Source organism: Numida meleagris, chromosome 6, assembly GCF_002078875.1.
Source record: "Numida meleagris isolate 19003 breed g44 Domestic line chromosome 6, NumMel1.0, whole genome shotgun sequence".
Lineage (NCBI taxonomy): Eukaryota > Metazoa > Chordata > Aves > Galliformes > Numididae > Numida > Numida meleagris.
In genome coordinates, this window is record NC_034414.1 from 22,397,010 (window position 1) to 22,411,056 (window position 14,047).

Genomic DNA, 14,047 nt, shown 5'->3' on the forward strand with positions numbered 1-14,047 from the left:
GCTGAGCGGGGCTTGGACGGGAACAATGCGGCAGCGCTGCTGATGCGCGCGGGGATGGCCGGGGCAGCGGAACGGCCTGTTTGGAAAAATCTCTGAAGCTTTTGGCTTCACCCGGCAGAGAGCCGCAGCGAGATGAGTGTCCTTAACTGTTCAAGCGCTCGGGTCGCTACCTGATGAACCGCAAAGGCAGAGCCCAGAGACGGGCAGCGCCGCTCGGATCAGGTGCGGGACTCCCGGACGGGCCGCCTGGGGGCGGTGGGTCCCGCCCCGCGGCAGGCTGAGCGCAACCGCCGGCTCCGCCCCACGAGGTCGCGCGGCCAGCCAGGGGTACAGCGGCGGAGGCAGCGAGCGGAGCGCTGAGCGCAGCGGGGCAGGTAGGTGCGGGGCGGCCCGCGAGGAGGGGACCGAGGCTGCTCCGCGAGGGCCCCGCGCCCGGATGGGGCCCGGGTCCCCTGGGGTCGCGGTGCGGGGCTGGTAGCGGGAGTGCGGGGCTGGCTCGAGGCGCCGGGGACTTCCAGGGGGCTTTCCGCGGGACGGAGCCCTCGCACCGCGGCCGGCCGGGGCAGGCGGCGCCCTCGGGACTGTGCCCGGCTCTCCCCGGGCTGCGGACGGCCTCGTGGCGGGGCTGTGGTTAGCGGCGGCGGCCGGCACGGCGCTGGTGGAGCCGGGTGCTACAAGTGGGGTAGGGGCCGCGAGGTGAGGGCGAGCCCGGGGGATTCTCCTGCGCCCCCAAAGCCGTCTCTGGGGCACAGCGGTGTCCCGCAGGCTGGCGTGCGGTTCTGTGAGGCCGTCCTTGCGGGGCAAAGGCAGCTTCAGGAGGCTGAGCGTGCCCGGCTGTGCCCCGTAGGACGTGGGCAGCCCCGCTGTCCTCAGCGGCGTTCCACCCCGATTGATTCCCGGGAGGTGGGTGAGATGCGGTTGTGGCAGTCGTGGCCCTGCTGCGATACCACCGCGGAACTCTGGTACCGGCCCACCCTGCTCTGCCGTCCTTTTTCCTTTTTCTTCCAAGCTAACGTCGAAGGGAAGGGTTCCGAGTGCTGCCTGCATTTCAGCGGCTGGACGGATGTTGGCTGTGAATTGCCACGCAGTGTGACTGCTAACCAATCTGTTGATACAGGGATAAGGGTTTGCTACTGCCCAGATATGTCATCTTTGCTCCACAGCGCAGGAGCTCTGCTGCATGTTTTTTAACATCAAATCGAGGAAAAAAAAAAAAACAAAAAACAAAAAACAAACAAAAAAAAAACTTGGAATCTAAATGTTGGCTTCAGTACATCCATAAACTGCATATAGCTCGTTCAGGATGAAGTGTTCCCATGGCTTGGACCAGCTCTAGTGTTTCCATCCTGTGCGTGAGACTGGAGCTCGAAACTTGTTCTTGAGAAAATCCCTCTTTTGCGTAGCGCTGGGCTCACACCTCAGCTCTGGTTCTTTCTGGCTGGCTGAGAAGTGCAGAGCAGAGGCATGTGGCCAGGGCTCTGCTGTCTGAAAGCCTGTCAGTGTCCTTCAGAGTCCCCTTGCAATGGCACTGCTATGAAGACCTGGAGAGAGGTGTCTGGTGAGAAGAACCACTTTGGATGTGCAGCTTTTGCTCACTTCTTACCTGTAAGCAACAGAAATAGAGCAGGGCACAAGCTCAGTGCTCAGAGAAAGCCCTCCCACAGGCAATCTCTGTCCTACCCCATTGAAGTTCCTCCCTTAAGAGGATTTAGCAGCTTTAGTGATGCAGCTCATCTGTACTCCCTTCATTCCTGTTGACTCTATTTTAGTATCGGGACGGACAGGTGTAGCATGACCTGCAGCTGTGAGCTGGTGTGGGAGATGCTCAAGCAGGGCTCTGTACAAGTTTCCTGCTGCTGTTACCTGAGCCGCTCCTGCCTCCAAGCCACCCTCCATTAAGTGTGAGGGATCTTAATATGAAATTCTTCATCTAGCTGTAGCTGAGGAAAGATTTTATCCCTCTCGTGTATCTCCCTCTCCTTGTGTCATGCTAATAAGGCTGCACTTATGGAAACTTTGCAGACCTGGTACTCGCAGGCCTGAAGGCACTGTCCATCCCAAGCGGTAGCTGTGGTTCTTGGTGGGACTACTACAGCAGTAAGCATCCAGCAGTAAGCATCCAGCAGAGGTAAAGGGAGCTACTGCTGCATGGACCTTGAGCGCTGACAGCTGAGGATGTGTTAGGGGAAATCCGAAGCAATACTGTAAGGCGGACCATGCCCCATGCCATATGAGGTAGTCAGTGTTGGTCTGCTTAAACGGTGCCTGAGGCATGATGGCCACTTAGTTCCTTATCTCCTGTCTGTTGCTACTTGCTGGTGAGCCGGAGGTGACACTGGGTCCCTGCTCAGCTGATCCAGCAGGTGCTCAAACTGTGATTGAATGCCTTGGAGGGATGGAGGGAGGCAACAGTACTTCCCCTGGGCCTGTGCAGGAAGCGGGGACAGCAGCCTTAGTTCTTGCCCTTCTTTCTCTATTTGAAAAAATCTGTGTTCATCAGAATTAAATTCTTACTGTTGGAAACTCTGGCCCTCACTCTAGAGTGCCTAAACACTTCACCTTTCTGACATAGATGCACCATATCTGCACCTCCTTCTCCTAGCTCCCTGCCTTCGTTTGTCTGTGAGTGTAGATCGTAACACCATGGGGTCTACAGTCCGTACATATGGAAGAGGCTGTCTCTTGGCAAGGCAGAAAAAAAAACACGAGACATGAAGCCAGCAGTTCTGGGAGAGCAGTCAGCTGTGACAGAACCTGTTTGTTGCTCAGCTGTGTGCTCTGCTGAAAGCTCCCCAGATTATGAGGGCTGAGGTAGTTAATGGCTGACTTGCACCTTGACAGGGTGATAAGTGAAGCACCAGGAACTGCGTGCTGGAGATTGCTGAAATCATTGCTCGCGCACTGACAGATTCAGAGCTAGCTGATTTTCTGGAAGACAGATGAGGCATGACTGTGGGCAGCTCTGCAAAAGGGACTGCTCTGTGGGTGATAGTAGAAAAAGGGAATGAAACTCAAGCCTGTTAAGATGTATGGGGACCAGAGCATGCGGGTGGGGTCTTGTCCCTGTACCCAAGTAAGCCCCCTTGAACACAGTAGAGCCAGGGAAGCTGGGCAGCTTGGGGCTCGTCCAAGGTAAATACAGGAGAAGAAAGTGAAGGAAAATAAGCCAAAAGCTGGCTTTCTCCTGTGGGAAGAGGCACACACGTGGGCTGCCTGGTTCTAGTTCTTTTCTCTCCTTGGTGAAGCTCCAGAACTGGGACACTGCCAAATAAAAGCAAGTCGCATCAAAGTGCAGTGCACGTACTCAATTTTTGACACTTGCTATGGAGGTACGTGGCCTGCCTTTCTTTAAGGAGCTCGGCAGCTTTGCTGTGCCATCAGGAGTGTTGTAAATAGCAAATGCCAATAGTCCTTTGCCGAAGGATGCTGCTAGTTTAGTTTCTCTGCAGCACAGTCTTGAGCAGACAGGTGTGTTACAAAGGGCTTTTGCTGCAAAGCTGTTGCCAGGCTGTAAGCTTTATCCCTTCCAGTGTGATGGTAATCCCATGGCAATGCATACTGGAGAAATACTATCTAGAAAGAGCTACATACATTAGGAAATCCAGCAGCCCAGAAATTTGAAGCTATACAATGCAGAGTTCCCCTTGTAGGCAAAAATAATTGCACTGGAGTAGGAGGCACAAGCAAAGGGAGGGCTGAGAGCTGGAGCCATGCTCTCCTTCCCACAGCTGGATACTACTGTCCTTATTCACACAGCCACCTGCCAGTGCCCCACTGGGTGGTCTGGAAGAGATTAATTAGAGGGGCTGGCATATGGTGATTTGCATGGCTGGGCACTGACTTGCTGTAAAGCAGTTAGTTCTACCTGCTGGGGGCAAAGGAGCGTGTTTGCCAGGCCTGCTCCAGAGAAGGGCTTCATGGTCACTGGATGAGGCTGTGTTGTCTAATAGCACAAAGGCTGCTGCTGTCATCCTACAATATACGGATACATAAACCGTAAGCACTCTGAGCCAGGTTGTCTCCTGTGATGGATGACTAGCAATTTGGTTGGGAATCAATTTTGAAATGTAACTTAACTAGAAGAACTCCTCTGCTGCATAAAATGGCTGCATGCTGGCTTTCAGACACTCAGGTTAGATCTTTCCAGATAAAGTTCTGAAGCTGTTTTTTTTTTTCTTGCATTTTTAGGTTGCTAGGCACTCTACAGCAAAAATATCCATTGTATTCCCTTTCTGCCTTTTTTTTTTTTTTTTTTCCAATTTCTCCTTGGTCCTGCAACTGGCTTCCTTAGCACTGTTTGGAAAACGAGGGCTATGCTCGTATGTGTGAACAGCAGTTAAAGAGGGGGGCTGTGTTTAGTGATGTCAGTGTCAAGTGTGTGTTGGGACTCTGGTCCCACGGGCCTGTGTTTGAACTGTATCATGTGAACTGCTCTGGTCATCCCCTTCCTGCTTGTAATCAAGCCATTTGTAGACTCTTTACACAAGAGGATGCCATTCTGGTACTGGGTCTGAGGAATGTCTCATGCCAGGATGGCACAATTGGAGCATCCTCTTGACTGTCATGGAGCCGGTCACGTGTTGGTGTGGAGTAAGTCACTGGGATGAATCAGTCCTGGGTGGCTTCACTGGAATGGCCTCGGCTTCCTAGTGCAGGCTTTACCAGGTAAACTGCCTCCTGTCCCCTCACTGCTCTTCTGCTGCTTTTGATCACTGAGCTAGGCTCCCTGACTGTACAGAAGCATGGCCCCAGAATACTGAGCTGGACTTGGATTGAGGGACTTGCAGGTCAGCAGGACTCCACTCTCCACTGTTGTTGCCTTGAATTTTGCACTGACCATACAGATGTAGCAACTGTTGCGCAGCATCTTTGTTGTGCTTGAAGAAACAGGGCTCAAATGGCAGGCAGCAGTTCTAATTCTGCTCATTTCTGAAGTCTCTCTGGGAAAAAACGATGGGAGAGAAAGGGACTGCCTTGATGTTCCCAACAAGGCTGAGCTCTTCTTTGCGTTCAGGTCCCTTTCTCTCACAGGTTTTCTTAAGACGCTGCACACAGAAACTGAAGAGCTGATTCTTCTGAGTTGTGCAGTAAATCTGTGCATTCCCTTAGGAATCTCTTAATTAGGGAAGATTTCTGCTCTGAGGCAGTTGTGCAGCGCTTGACATTCGCAGAGCACGGTGTTGTGGAGCAACACCAAGATTTCCTGTAGCACAGCTGTGGGGCCTGAAGTCCTGTTGCTGAAGGTGGATGGGAACTTCTGCATGCTGAAAGGGGCATCAAGCCAGCTGCTACCTCGACACAAGAGGCTATTTCAAGTGAGGGCTATTTCGAGGAATGGCACAAGCAGCTTTAATGCCCTCAAAGGCTTCATTGATGTCACAGTTCTGCTTGTGTTTTCAGAGGCTGATTCTGTGACCCTTTCCCATGCATCACATTGTGGCTTCCGAGCCTGCAGGGCAGGGTAGCCGGGGTTGCCACTGTTGTGGTGGTGGTTTAGACTTGATACTGTTGTAAAACAGTGGGTTCCTGCTACGTATCAGCTCCAGGCAGATGGGAAACTTCTTGCAAACCCAGCTGTCAGCTCCCAGCAAGACCTAGTGGAGTGTATATAGCTAGATGGCTGCGCATCCGGTGTTGTCCCACAGGAGCCTAAACAGCTGCTGCCTGTCACTACGAGGTGTTTGCTGTCAGGGGAAACAGCCTCTGAGGTGGTAAGTGAGCTGAGCTGGGCCAGCTTGTTGCAGGGGCAGTCATGGTGCCCCTCACCTGGGGCCTGACCTGGTGCCAGAATCTCTCTGGAGATGCGTCATCGCCCAAGTTCTGGTGCTGTGGTGGATCATCCTCCTGCTGGGAGCCTCCCGCCAAAGGAGGAAGACCACTGGTTGCAGTTTGATGTCATTAGTAAGTCTGGCTTGATAGATGTTGCAGAAACTAAAGGGAAGTAGAGATGTCTTCCCCTACAGCTCACTCCCTGAAAGAAGAGAGTGCAACATGGTGGGGAAAAGTATTATAAATAAATCTGTCTGCAGCTCTATTAAAAAGTAATGATAACCTGAATCATATTCTACTGATTAAAGATGAAACAGAGCCCTGCTTTTTTTTTTTGTCCTTCAAAAATGGGAGCATTTATCTCTGCATTAAAGTAAAAACCTCAGAACTGCTGTTTTCCATCCTTCTTCTAACTTTGCTCCATCAAACAGTCTTCCAAAGTACTTGCGCTCTAAATTTAGAAAAGGAGACCCTTGCAGGGAAACATTGAGGCCCCTGGCCCGCCTGGGTTCTGGCTGGACTCGGCCTGTTTTCCAGACGGCTGGAGGCAGTGCCATGCGTGGATCCCCGAGGACAGCAGGAGGCCCCTCCTTTTCCCGGAACAGGCCCAGCTCTCGAAGTCTTGCTGTCTGTTTTAACTGCCAAATTCCCGGGGAACGTATCCCATATGTCTGTTCCTCTCGGCTTCAAGCAGCTCTGTCCGTAGCCTATGCATGTGATGCTTTTTAGGGTGGATCAATTTTTACTTCTTTCTGGATGGTGTTTGGAGGGCTGATCCTAACTGTGGGCAGCAAGTCTGATAGTGAGTAATGTCTTACGTGGCTCAGTGAGACCTTCCATGGTCACCTGCTCTGCAGCACAGCTGCCAGCTGGGAGTACAACTCCTGTGTGCACCCAGGTGTGTGGTGCCTCAGCTGCCAGAGCTCACTGTCATAGCAAAACCAAAAGCCCTGCAGCCTCTCCTCCAGCTGGCCGAGCTTCACACCTTTGTCTCCCAGCTTTGTCTGCTGATATTCCTTCCTGTGGCCTTGCACTTCATGAAGGGTTAAGTCAGGAATGAAACTACTCCACTGCAGCTTCTGCAACATCTTGTGCTGGTTTTGCTGCTTACAGTGCTGCCCTTTGTTGTAAAATGCTTCCTTTTTTTATTCCTCCCTGCAGGAAGGGCTTGGCGTGAGGAGAAGAATCTGCAAAGGTGGAGGGTAGAAGTGCTAGGCAGTGCTGTGGTACTCTTGGAGATGTTGTGGCAGCTCCTCCTGGGACTGGCTGCTCCAGATTCTGAATCAGAGCTGTGTTCCCACAGTGGTGGGATCAGCAAGGGGTCTGGCTACTGTGACACACATGTGACACGATGCTATTGAAGGGGAGGGGAAAATGTGGTTGCAGGTGGGTATTTCTGATGAGAAGGAAATCACTCGAAACATCTGTGCTCTGAACTCTTGTACTTCAGGGCTTTTCTTCCCCTCCACCCTCTATGGATCCTCGTTTTGGAGGGAGGGGGTGCTTGGGACAAGAAAGTTCCCTCCAACTTGAGCTGCTTATAGATAGTACTGCCTTTCTTTCTTCATTCATGCCTGCTGGTAGTGCTGAGTGGCCCAGGCTCAGGATGTTGTGAAATGTCTGTCCCCGTGATGACAGTGCTATCTAGGCGTGGGCAGGCCACCCCCAGGTGCTGTGGTGTCCCATCTGTGTGACCTCAGGTAGCCCAATAGAAGGAAAGCTTCACCCTAGGCAGCTGCAGTGAGCGCAGAGGCTGTGGTGATGCTTTTTTTGTGAATGATTCTGTCCCATTTTGATTTTGGAGACCCCTGGCCAAGCCATGCCTGTTAACTTGTTTGATTGGCATTGTTAGAGCCATCCATCTGTAATCTGCTCTGCAGTCACACGTACCAATGCCAAAATGGTAACATGGCAGCAGGGTGGCTCAGTAGCTGTAGGCATGCAGGCAGCTGGTAAATGGTGAGGATGCTCCAATTAGCAAATGGTCTGTTTGGCAAAAACAAGATTCTTGACGACATAAATAGTAAGCAGCTTCTTTCTGGGAACAAGCCGACAGGGGTATCCCTTTGTGGGCTGAGACACTTCCTTGTGTCGGTGTACTTGTGCCACTTTCCAGTCATGCTGGACCTGCAGCAGTCCCCCAGCTCTGCTTGGTCTGTGGGGCTGAAGGGTTAAAACCTTGGGTTCTTGGGATCAGTGCCTTGCTGTCAGCAAAGAATCTGATACAGAGCATGTGATATGATTACACTAGTAGCCTGTCTCATCTCTTGTTGGAGAAAGCTGACTTAATTCTGAAGCTTCACAGCCATTCAGAATAATGAGCCAGAGGAATTCTGCTTTATTAGGTGTTTATTTGTTGTTGTTCTTCCTTTCTGCTACTTCGAGATCACATGGATGGGCCCTAAGGGGAGAAGCACTTGGGAGAATCCTGGAGCCAGAAGATAGCTCAGCCCTTTGGAGAGCTGGTTGTGCCCAGCAGGATGGGACCTGAGCTCTTTGGCAGGCAGTCGGTTGACCTGGCAGGGTGTCCATGTTCCTCCAGAGACTGCAGTCCAAGGGAATGCTCATCCTCCCACGCTCCCCTGGCTTCAGCTGAGAACTGGGCTGCTGGAAAGCCCGCTATTGCTGGGGAGGGGGGGGCGTGAGCACAGCTGAGGCTAGCTGTTTTCCTGCCGGGGGTGCCCTGCTCTTCTCAGCCCCATCCACTGTTCTGTGCAGAGGCCTGCAGTCCTGGGCTGGAAGGTGGGAATAGCTGCAGTGTGTTTGCTCCAGTTCCAGCCAAGCCACTCAGCTGACAAAAACGTCACATTTGTAAAATGAATTTCTGCACCTTTCCTACATCCTCGCTAATTCCTGGAAGGAATCACGGGGAATGGGAAACTTCAGTTCCCAGTTGAGGTAAATGCCTGTAATGTCTCAGAAATGTGTTTGGCATGGGCGTGCTGAGTTTAAACACACTGTAGTTATCTGCCCTAACATCTGAGAAAATGGAAGTAACTGAGAACCAGTTTGTTTTGAAAGGGAACTTAACAGCAGAAAGTCCTCGACCTTGACTTCTTGCATCGTATGTAGGAGGAGGCAAAGATAAAATCAGTCATACTGCTGATGGCTCCTAGTGCAGGGACAGGGAATCTGTGTCTCTTAGCTAGATAAAAGCTCACGTGAAGGTTTTCTCCTCACCCGCAGAAGCGCCTGGAGTTCTGGTAGCCTTACTGAATTGGGGAGGCAGAGGTCTCAGGAAGGTATCTCCAAGCCACACTGTGCTGGGAGGGGTTGTGCAGCCTTGGATGAGCTCTGCTGACCTGTGAAGCTGTGTGCATTACATGAGAGGCTTGGGAGCCTGCCCTGTGCTTGTATGTTGATTTGCAGGTTGGTGGGCCTGACGCCAATGACAAATGCTTGGTGGGCTCCTTGGCTTTGTTCCTTCCTGGGGAGCTGGTGCAGGCATTTGTTGCAGAGATGCTGTTTACAGCATAACAGTTCCAAAGGGGGGGGGGGAGGGGTGACGACAAAGCTGAGTTGGTCTCTGTTTTGGAGCCGTTAAATAGCCTGTGTAGTCAAGTGACAGAGCTGCCCAACCAGTTTTCTGAAATGTGTGTATTCACTGTGACATGACCCGCACTGTTTGTAGTCAGCTCAGAGACCCCTCTGGACTCCACCTGCAATGCTTGCTACATAAATAACAATCTGGTATGTGGTAATCAAGAACCAAAAAAAAAAAAAAAAAATGCTTTTTCTTCTGTCTGTTATTTCTGGTAAGGTTGTTTGTGGAGGCTGGGGGAGTTGGCAGGGGAAGAACCAAAAGATGTCTGGGGCAGGTTCTGGGGTTTTGTTTTTTCCATTTTTTTTGGCAAGCTTGTGCCTTTGGTCTTGCTGAATGGAAAGACTTGCTTAAATCGGAGAAATGGAGTGTCCTGCAAATATTGTCATGCTGGGCAAGCATGAGTGCACAGAGTGAAAATAGCAAAGAACTTTCTCCATTTCCAAGTTGTAGGGAGTGAAGCCATATTTAAATGTTGGCTTTCAGTCTGAAGTGGGAGGTGCAGATGTTCTTGAAATCTGGTTGCATCTCTTTCAAATGCACAGAAAGGATCATGGGTGCTTGTGAAACCTGCTTTGCTCTTTGATACCAAAATGTGTGTTGGTTTCTTTGTAGGTGTGACGGTGGCTTATAAATATCTGATCACTTCCTCTCACACATCAGAATCGCGTCTCTGAAATATATATTTCCGTTTTGCAAAACGCACTGTGGGTTTGCTGTTGAAAAACATGCTGAAAGACCTCTGCGATCGTAGATAGTCCTCAGGGTGCTTTCTAATCTCTGATCCCACTGGGTGATATGTGGGTCAGATTATTGCACATAACAGTATACCCACTCCAGAAATGAAACCGAAAAGCTTCATGTCTTATCAGGTGCACTGGGAACAAATCTATTTCGGTGCTGTAAGCTGATAGAAACTTATTGCTCGGAAATCTGGTCTTGTCAGTGGTATTGACTGCCAACCCTTCTCGCTCCAGTCTGCCTCTTTGGCCCCAGGGCAGCAAGCACAGCTGAGCCTCTGGTGTGCAGATGTCTGGCAGGCACTTGTGCTAGGGTGTCACCATACCTGTCCCATACCCTGAACAAACGGGAGCAGTCTGTCTGCTGTGCTGCTCTGTATAGGCTGATAGACCCACGCTGCTGTTTGTGTTCAACCCTTGTTGCAATTTCCTCTAGCTTAAAGGCAATGGTTTCTACTTAAGGAGCAACTATATCTAGAGTAGGTGTAATAAGAGATAAGCCTCTTCCGCTTAACTTTTTTCCCTCATAACCTTTTTCTCCCTGTTGTCTTCTGTTTCAAAAGGTTATATTATGCAGATATATTTTTTATTTTTTTTTCCTAACTTTCCCTGACACCTTATTGGAAGCTATAGCTGATGCAGTGGCGTTGCCACAGACACTTATCTGCTCCCACAGAAGTGATCTATTTGAAAGTGCAACTCTTATTAGCAGCCCTAATCTTCCAGGTCTAGGTTCTCTCTCCAGCCTTTCTGTTGGAACTCAACAGGAGATGATGTTTGGAAAGTTTGCACCATGAACATGATCGTGTTTATGCTTTCAAGGTCACTACGCAGTTCGTATTATCTCAGTGGAGCTTGAAGAAAAGCTCATTGAATTCAGACCTGAGCATTTTATTGGCTTGGTGGTTGTTTGCTCACTGGAGGCAAGCCGTACGTCCCAGGTGTACTGTAAGTCCAAGGCCTTTGAATTGTAATGTCAACAAGATGAACTCCCTTGGGTATTCTTTGTGTGTTACCGGATCTCTGCCTTAGGGCAGTGCTGTACCTGGTTAGCAGAGGCTCAGCAACTTAGCTTTTGTTCATTAACTGGCACTGCTGTGCCAAGCTGTCAGGTTTCTCAACCAGATGACCACAAGGCCGCCTGATTGCCAAGTGCTTGTTCTTGCCTGCATGGAAAGGCAAACATTCCCATTAGCTGGGCTCTGTGGGTGAGGGTTCCTCCCTTGCCATGGGAGGTCATGGCCTTCAGAGCTGCCCTGCAGTAAGTCCTCCTGCATGCAGGTGTCTGTAGGAGCAGGAGTGACCATTCTGTGAGTGTCCCCTCATCCCCTCTGGCTTATGCAAAGTGCTATCCTGATTTACAATTAGAGCAATGAGGCACTGGAACAGGTTGCCCAGAGAGATGGTGGACGCCCCATCCCTGGTGACATTCAAGGTCAGACTGGCCTGGACTCTGAGTAACCTGATCTAGCTGTACATGTCTTCATTACAGGCGAGCTGGAATAGATGTCCTTTAAAGGTTCCTTCCAACTCAAATAATTCTATGGTTTGTGACTTAACTGGCTTCTGCAATAGGGAATTCTGGAAATGTAACTGTGCTATCCTTAAGAATGGCCTTACTTCATGCCAACTAGTGCCCATGTAAGTGACTTCATGCAGTCAGCAGCCTGCTGGTCCCCTGCCTGGGGACAGGTACTTGTGTGGGTTAGGGGGAGCAGTTCTGCCACCTGTACACGCCGGTGGGAACTCCTGCTTTCTTCCAGTGATCTCAGCTGCTGCATCAGATGCAAGATGCAAAGGACCATAAGCGCTGGATGTGCTGCAGAACTGAGACAGTGGTCACTGCTGCATCTGCGTTTCTGTGAAGAGCAAAGTTTTTCCCTTCAGTGAAGCGCAGACACAAGCTGACCTACTCCGCTTATGTTAGGATTATTCCTGCTTGCTCCTTCTCATTTGCCACACTGGTAAATGAGCCCTTATTTGTAGTGCGCAGGATCTTGGCAGCTGAGGTGTGTGAGCTGCAGGAGCAGGGCTGCTGCTGCAGCAGGCTGTGTTCTCACCACAAGGCTGCACAGCACAGGCACGTACTGGCCAGCCAGAGCCAAGCATCATAAACTTCAGTGAGCACCGAGCACGCAGTGCTGGCTAGGTGGGGGCGGTGCAGAGTTTAGTTTGACGCAGCAGAAATGGAATTAAAAATTAACTTTGTCTCCCCGCACCTTGACTGATGAGGTGATAACATCTGCATGCACCCACTCCCAGTGCAGCCACTCTTGTGGAACAAGAGGGTGACACTCCTCTACTGCTGCTCTTTGCACATGTCCTGGGCTTTGTGCTTCACGCACCAGCTCTGCTGTCATCATTCTATAAGCCTGAGAGCTGGAGGTGCTGCAGGGGCTAGGGAGCCATCCCTGGTGCTGCATGGCTCGCTTAGGCTGCTTTTATGTCTTGCCTGCTGGAAACCCGAGGTCCTAGCTCAGGAATGCCTTCTCCCAGGTCCTGGGGCAGAGACCTGCTAGTAGAGATTCAGCCACACCAACACTAACCAGGTTGTGTATGCAACCGAGATGCTACTGCAGTAGTGAGCTGCTAGACAGGTATGAACAGCCCTGCATATCATCACAGGATAGGGAAGGAGAGGTGGGGAGGTACCCCGCTGCGAAAGTCAGCTGTGTGGTATTTTATGAAGTGCTCTGCAGAGCTGGCATTGCTCTGGAAGACGACATGGAAAATCAGGTGTGTGGGTGGGATTGCTGAAAAGACCGCTTGGGACTGCTTAATGAAGGAAGGGTGTAGGGAAAACATGTAAAAAAAATTGAATGATGAAAGCAATTAGGGTGGAGAGGAAAAGGAGAAAACAATGCACAACTGTGAACAGTGGAATTAGAAAGTTGTGAGCTTCATTTATTAGACCTTTGCATGTGTATGCTGCAGGATGTTGGGGCTGGAAGGTTAGGCAGCTGCCAGAGGCAAGCAGTCAGCTCTTCAGTGGCGAGGGTGAGAACAAGAGCTGTGCTATGCATGTCGCGGGTCCTACCTGCTTCTGGGCTGAGCAACCTGGCCAGATGGAGAAACTCACAAATTTCGTGGCCTGTGGGTCTGCCTGGTTGTGATAAGCTGAAACTCATCTTCCAAATCTGTCCCGTCTTGACTTCTGCTGAGCTGCTACTTCCATGGTTTTGCTAGAGTTATGACTGCTTGTGCAGTTTTACAATGAAAGATCTTGAGGAATTCCATTAATGTAATGAACAGAAGTAAAGTTTTATTAAGAATAACATGAGAATTGGAAACCATATTGTATTTCAGTATGTGTGACCCGGAGTTATGCTGAAAGCTCAGGAAAAAAACCCTAAAGACCTGGTATACTTTTGGCTTGAAAACTCTACTTTGAATTGCTTCTTTATTGCTGGGAGCTATGAAGGAGGTGTATCTCCCTGTGGCAAAAGTGGCATGTAATGCTGCTATGTGCAGTTAGTTTTCTGGTTTTTAATAAAATATTAAAACTAGAATGCCTTAAACAGCTGGGAATAGAGGGGCCCCGAAAGCAGATCTTTTACTCTGTCACCTCAGGCACAACTTCTTCCACAGCAGCTCTTTTCAGCTTGTTTGACAATGTAATTACCTTAGGTAACTATTGTAATGATCCTAATAGCTCAGCAAGTCTGTTTTCCTAACTAATCAAAATAGCACTGGGCAGAGTCAGAGATAAGCAGCACGTGGCTACTCCCTGCTGGGAGCATGCACTGGGAATTGCTCCTCAAGCTTGGGAAACAGGGTTTGCACCTAGGATGGGGCATCTGGTTAGAAGGTTGATGGCTTGTGTGAGAGCCGTCTGGCTTATTGCATGGCTAGGTCAAAGGGTAGAGAGCTCTTGTATCCCTCACAGCAAATGGTCATCATTGCCTGGGGACCTGGCTGCCTAAACATTGAGGAGGGTATCTAAATGGTAGAAGGGGGTGCCCACTGCTCGGTGGCAGACTAGCCAGTTGTAACAAGG

At 50.4% G+C, this 14,047-nt stretch overlaps 1 protein-coding gene across 3 annotated transcripts in view; it reads left to right on the top strand.

Moving 5' to 3' along the window:
• CD82 (CD82 molecule) overlaps nucleotides 1–14,047 on the top strand; it is a 34,780-nt gene that overhangs the window by 474 nt on the left and 20,259 nt on the right. For 2 of the 3 annotated variants that reach the window (XM_021403272.1, XM_021403270.1), the window contains exon 1: nucleotides 194–374. The exons of the other annotated variant lie outside the window; for it this stretch is intronic. The gene's annotated coding sequence lies outside the window, so the exon portion shown is untranslated. Of the gene's footprint in view, nucleotides 1–193; nucleotides 375–14,047 lie in introns of those variants that run through there. 3 annotated transcript variants of the gene reach the window in all.